Consider the following 6,857-nt stretch of genomic DNA (forward strand, 5'->3'; position numbering starts at 1 on the left):
CTGAGCCACAGCTGGGGCTACCAAGGAGCACCATGCCAGAATACAGATAACAGAGACTTGAGGAGGCCCTGGACTGGGATCCCCAGGGTCCCAAGTCCCACAGGGGGCCTGGGCCCCTCCCTTGATATTAATTTGCCCTCAGTGCCCTGACTGTGATGGGTGGGGCAGTCTCCGAGATCTCAGAAATGCTTTCAGGGTTATTCTTCCATCATCTTGGTGAACAGCATCATCCAGCTTCCTTCAATCTATACTAACCTGTTTATCAACAGATTAACAGATTTACTAATCTGTGGTCACTTGGCCACACCCTTGGCTTTCTCTCTTAACATGCTTTTTTATTCTTTACATGGCCAGGCTGAGAATTTTCCAAATCATTCGGCTTCCCTTTTAATTAAAAATTCTGTCTCTAAGCTGGGCGTGGGGGCACACGCCTATAATCCCGGCACTTTGGGAGGCCGAGACGGGCAGATCACAAGGTCAGGAGTTTGAGACCAGCCTGGCCAATACGGTGAAACCCCGTCTCTACTAAAAATACAAAAATTAGCCGGGCATGCGCACCTGTAGTCCCAGCTACTCAGGAGGCTGAGGCAGAATAATCACTTGAACCCAGGAGGCAGAGGTTGCAGTGAGCCAAGATCGTGCCACTACACTCCAGCCTGGGTGACAGAGGGAGATTCCGTTTAAAAAAAAAAATCCATCTTTAAATTATTTCTCTTCTCGCATGTTACCATGAACACTTAAGAGAAGCCATCCACACCCTGAACACTTTGCTTTGGTATTTCTTCTGCTAAATATGCTAGTTCATTGATCTTAAATTCTGCTTTCCACCAAGCAGTAGGACACAGATACAATTCAGTCAAGTTTTTGCTGCTTTATAACAAGGATAGCCTTTCCTCCAACTTCTGATAAGATATTTCTCGTTTTCATCTAAGACTTCATCAGATTGGCTTTTTCTAGAATACCAGCCTTCTGTTCACAACCATTTAGATAATCCCTAACACTGAGGCTGTCTCTACAATTTTCCTCTTCAGAGCTCTCATCGGAATCTCCCTTAACATTCTGGTCATGATAATACAGGCTTTTTCCAGCATGTGCCTGAAAACTATTCCAGCCTCTAAGCCTTAACCAGTTCCAAAGCCACTTCCATATTTCAAGATATTGGTTATAGCAACAGGCCTACTTCTCTGGTACCAATTTCTTAGTCTGTTTGTACCTCTACAACAGAATACTACAGACTTCGTAATTTATAAATAACAGAAATTTATTTCTCACATTTCTGGAGGTTGGAAAATCTAAGATCAAGTTGCTGGCAGGTTCAGTGTCTGGTGAGGGCCTGTCTCTGCTTCCAAGATGGCGACAGGTTCAGTGTCTGGTGAGGGCCTGTCTCTGCTTCCAAGATGGCGGCAGGTTCAGTGTCTGGTGAGGCCCTGTCTCTGCTTCCAAGATGGCGGCAGGTTCAGTGTCTGGTGAGGGCCTGTCTCTGCTTCCAAGATGGCGGCAGGTTCAGTGTCTGGTGAGGCCCTGTCTCTGCTTCCAAGATGGCGGCAGGTTCAGTGTCTGGTGAGGCCCTGTCTCTGCTTCCAAGATGGCGGCAGGTTCAGTGTCTGGTGAGGCCCTGTCTCTGCTTCCAAGATGACGCCTTGTTGCTCTGTCCACCAGAAGAGAGAAACACTGTGTCCTCACATGGTGGAAGGGACAGAGTGACTGGAAGGGGGGCAAACTCCCTCTATCACACCCTTCTGTGAGAGCATTTAATCCCATTCATGAGGGCAGAGCTCTCATGCCTCAATCACCTCCTAAAGGCCACACTTCTTAATACTGTTGCATAGGGGATTAAATTTCAACATGAATTTCGGAGAGGACAAAAACATTCAAACCGGAGCAGTAGACTTTCCAGCCCATTCTATTCCTTCACTTCACATACCCCACAACAAGGTAACCCTCATTTATGATTTAGGGTGCACACTTCTTTACACTTCTTTGTTTTTTCCCAATTTTCTACAAATACATCTAGATAGACACACACACACACACACACACACACACACACACACACACATACGGCATCACACATTTAAAAGAAATAAAGATGAAATCATGTTTTACCTCTTAGTTTGCAAATTACTCATTTCACTTACATTATAAACCTTTTCCCAGGCTATTTGTGTAGATCTAAACCTTTTTAAAAACCGGGACAACATAGTAAATCCCTGTCTCTATTTTTTAAAAAAAGAAAACCAGGGCTGCTTACATCCTGCGTGCACTAACAGTGGTCATTAGGCAGGGTTTGATTGCTAAAGAAGATTCACAGGATTCAAGTTGACAATGCTTACAAAACTACTGCTTATTGCAGCAAAAGTATTCATTTAATGCAGCAACAGCAGTTAAGTAAGACATCAAGGGATCCAGAGAGGCCAGGTGCAGGCTCCAATTGGTTCACCTCTGGAAGAGCCACGCAAGACATACCTTCTCTCTAGAGTCACCCGTGTGTCATGGAACACCTCAGAACTGGGAGGCCCAAGCTGGAGTTTCCACCAGGGTGTCATATACCCTGCTGCTCATGTAGGCATGTTCCTTGCTGTGTCACCAGTCCCAAAAGCACAGTCCTCCAGGGGTCTCACCAAGACCAGGAACAAATCATCAATCTCACTGTTATCAATACACAATGCTGAACAAAGTAAAAATAAAAATAAATACTGCTGATAAGCCCGTACAAACCACGTTGAAATCCCTCAGACTCATGGTTATGAAACAGCACTATTAATCGGTATCTTTAATGCCTCGACCAGGGCTCAGTGCTGTACAGGAATAGCTTTTATTTCGGTAAATCAGTCTATGTCAATTCCAGGCCTGCTGGAATTAACCCTTGCAACAACCATGGTTTATATGAACCATCCTGTGTTCAACCATTTCCATAATGATGTATGAGTCAGGGTTCTCCAGAGGAATGGAACCAATAAGAAATGTGTGTGTGTGTGTGTGTGTGTGTGTGTGTGTGTAGAAGTACTCCATGACTTATAATGGGGTTGTGTCATGATAAACCCATCATAAATGGAAAATATCTTAAGTCAAACTTTTGAGTTATATTTTCAATTTGCGATGGGTTTATATAGATATAACCCTGCCATAAGTCAAGGAGTGTAATGGATACATATCACTTTTGCAACTTCGTAAAGTAAAAAAATCATGAGTGAGTCCAGGTGTGGTGGCTCACACCTGTAATCCCAGCACTCTGTGAGGCTGAGGCTGGTGAATCACTTGAGGTCAGGAGTTCAAGACCAGCCTGGCCAGTATGGTGAAACCCTGTCTCTACCAGAAATACAAAAATTAGCTGGGCGTGGTGGTGCATGCCTGTAGTCCCAGCTACTCGGGAGGCTAAGGCAGGAGAACTGCTTGAACTCAGGAGGCAGAGGTTACAATCAGCCAAGATCACACCACTGCACTCCAGCCTGGGTGACAGAGCGAGACTCCATCTCAAAAAAAAAAACAAAATCATAAGTGGAAATATATAAATTTGCTTATATATTATGCAGTATATATGTAATATACATTTATATTTTATATATAATTTATATATTTATATTATATATAAACATATTTATAAACATACTCATATATATACATACATGCATGTATGTATACACATGTGTAAAGGTGTACATACCTAGAGACTCACTTCCAACAAATGGAATTCAGAAGAAGGGATGGCATATCACTTTCAAGATTCAGTTATAAAAAGACCAGCTCCAGTCTCGGGTGCTGTCACTCTCTTCTTGGGTCACTCAGTTTGTGGAGAGCCATGTCTCCAGCCGTCCTACAGAGAAGTTTGTGTGGTGGAGAACTGAAACTCCCTGCCAACAGTCATGTAAGTGACCTTGAGTGCAGACACTCCAGCCTCAGTCAAGTCTTCAGAGTCCACAGCCCCTGTCAATTGATTGACTACAGCTTCCTGAGGGACCGTGAGCCGGAACCATCCAGGTAAGTCACTCCTGAATTCCTGACTCTCAGGAATTCTCAAAAAGACTGGAAATAAACATACCAAAATATTAAACCAGGTTATTCCCGTCAGGTGAGATTATGAGGGACTTTCACTTGTTTATTTTGTGTGCATGTTTATTTCTATTTTCTGCTTTTTCTTTTTGAGACGGAGTCTCGCTCTGTTGCCCAGGCTGGAGTGCAGTGGCCGGATCTCAGCTCACTGCAAGCTCCGCCTCCCGGGTTTACGCCATTCTCCTGCCTCAGCCTCCCCAGTAGCTGGGACCACAGGCGCCCGCCACCTCGCCCGGCTAGTTTTTTCTATTTTTTTTTAGTAGAGACGGAGTTTCACCATGTTAGCCAGGATGGTCTTGATCTCCTGACCTCGTGATCCGCCTGTCTCGGCCTCCCAAAGTGCTGGGATTACAGGCTTGAGCCACCGCGCCCGGCCCCGCTTTTTCTAAGATGAAGCTATGTAGGTGATTTTGTAGCCAGAAAAGATAACCATTACAAAAACTAAAGTTCAAGTGGAAAAACAACCAACCAATATCTCGATGTGTGAGTAGCATGAAGTGGGCACATGGAGAGGAGCCAGTGGAGGAGCGCCTGGCCTGTTCTGGTGGAGGCTGCAGAGCCCTGGAGCGCCAGGGGTCCCCTTTGGGCTTGTTAGTCCCCCTACCCCAGAAAAAACAAACCTGGTCAGCTTCCTGGGGTGACTCATGAGGGGAGAATCCCTATGGTGCTTGATGTGGTCAGATCATTCTCTTGACCTGAACTTTTCCTCCTTCATGAATGGAAAACACCTGTCTGCTAGGAGCACCTCTTCCTCCTGACTCGCTGCCTCCTCCGTTGCACAGCCACCCACCAGGAACAAATCTTCATTTCAGTGTCTCAGACTCCGCATCCTCTGAGCCATTTGCCCCCCTCCTGGAACTGCTTCTTTCCCGCTTCAGCCTGCCAGGCTCTGGGCTGAGCATCCTAGCCAGAGGCTGTGGTTGAGTGTGGGTCCTAGGGTTCAAACCCTCATCTCCCTACCATTTCCTACGGTACGATTTTGGGCAAGTCATTGGACCACGTAGCCTTAGTTTCTTCATTAGTAAAATGGGATAAAACACTTCATGGCTGATGTCATGCATTTGAAGCAGCTAGAACAATGCATAGCATGCAGTAAGAGGACTGTAAATGTCACAGGTAGGAAATAAGGAAGACAGGCTCCCTGCCCTCATAGAGCTTACAGCTTAGTGGGGAAAGACAGACATTGAATGCATAAATACATACCAAAAGGAGACAAAAGCGGGTAGCACCCCGTGGCCTGGAAAGCAAGATTTATCAATGACGCTGTCTTCAGATGAAAAAACAGGAAAATCAGCCAGGTGCGGTAGTCATGCCTATAATTCTAGCACTTCGGGAGGCCGAGGCAGGTGGCTTGCTTGAGCCCAAGAGTTTGAGAACAGCCTGGGCAACATAGCGAGACCCTGTCTCCATTTTTTTAAAAAACAGAAAAGAGAAAGAGAAAATGCTCCAGGTCACACTCTGAGCTTAGTGGCGGAGCTGGAATTCCAACCTGATTTGTGTCACTCCAGGCCCTTGTACTCAAGGCCTCACGATTTGCAGGAGCCCCAGGAGCCCTAGGCACTCAGCCTGTGTGGGTTGCTTCCTCCTTCACGCGCATCTGTGTGAAGAGACCACCAAACACGCTTTGTGTGAGCAATAAAGCTTTTTTTGTGTGGGGCGGGGGCAAAAAAGCTTTTTATTTTCCCTCACATTCCAGCTCTTCACTTTTTCTAAGACCTTTTCCAACTCAGAGCAAAGGCCCAAGAAGTTGATTCACACCTGAGAAACAAGTTGGGAACTAGGCTGGTGCCCTCAGAGCCCGGTTCTAGACCAGTGGGACTCCCGGCGTGGGTGGAAGCACGTAGCAGTGACACAGCAGAGAAGGCCACAGAAGAGAGGCAGGAAGGAGCCCAAGACCAGCAGCCTGGGGCCACACAGAGCCAGCTCCTCTCCTCCGAGGTGAGCAGCTTGGTCAGCACAAGGCCTTCGTGGTTCCAGACACTAACACACTCCTCACCCATTCTAAGGCTCAGGGTAGCATTTCCGGCGCCCTCCTCTGAGCAGGATATGGGTGGCTGGCTGGAGGGTAGGATTCCTGGAACAGCACTAAAATACGGGCAGGTTCCTGCAGTCCTTTCTGTGGTCACCCTGGCTGTGATAAGGACCAGTTGTCCTGCAGAAGATCTTTTCAGTCCCTTCTGACTACCCAGGACTGTGGCCTGGAATGTCTGGGTCTTGTTGCTGTCTGGACTGTCTCCGAAGTTCAAGGTGGTCAGTAAGCTCATGACGTGAGACCCTCGCCACTTCCCTGTGACTGTCCCATTCCTGGGACACAGGGTCAGCTGGCCAAAAGATCTCAAAAAAGAGACCCAGTCCTGGGGGAGGTCAGGGCTGTGCAGGCCAGTCCTGTGGGTGAGGAGGAAGCTGCCAAGGCCCAGGCCGGAGAGGCCAAGGAGCAGCAGGATCAAAGTGGCACAGACCAGAGGTGGGTGGTGGGCCAGACACAGGTGCAGGTTGTGCCCTGCCTGGCAGTTGCCCATGGGGAGCAGAGGGGGCTGAGCCTCCGAAGAGAGCCCCTCCCGGCCGGGCGGAGGCCGGCGCCCCCACAATAAAGCTTTTTAATCACCTGGGTGCAGGTGAGCTGAGTCCGAAAAGAGAGTCAGCACAGGGAGATAGGGGTGGGGCAGTTTTACAGGATTTGGGTAGGTAGTGGAAAATTACAGTCAAAGAGGGTTGTTCTCTGGCCGGCAGGGGCGGGGGACACAAGGTGCTCAGTGGGGGAGCTTTTGAGCCAGGATGAGCCAGGAGAAGGAATTTCACAAGGTAGT

At 47.7% G+C, this 6,857-nt stretch overlaps 1 pseudogene across 1 annotated transcript; it reads right to left on the reverse strand.

Moving 5' to 3' along the window:
- Nucleotides 1–5,709: 5,709 nt before the first annotated feature.
- On the reverse strand, nucleotides 5,710–6,629 carry LOC702515 (insulin-like growth factor-binding protein 3 receptor pseudogene; annotated as a pseudogene). Its single transcript, XR_012240.5, has one exon. The product of XR_012240.5 is annotated as an insulin-like growth factor-binding protein 3 receptor pseudogene (transcript).
- Between the last annotated feature and the right edge of the window lie 228 nt (nucleotides 6,630–6,857).

The sequence above is a fragment of the Macaca mulatta genome, chromosome 7, assembly GCF_049350105.2.
Source record: "Macaca mulatta isolate MMU2019108-1 chromosome 7, T2T-MMU8v2.0, whole genome shotgun sequence".
NCBI lineage: Eukaryota > Metazoa > Chordata > Mammalia > Primates > Cercopithecidae > Macaca > Macaca mulatta.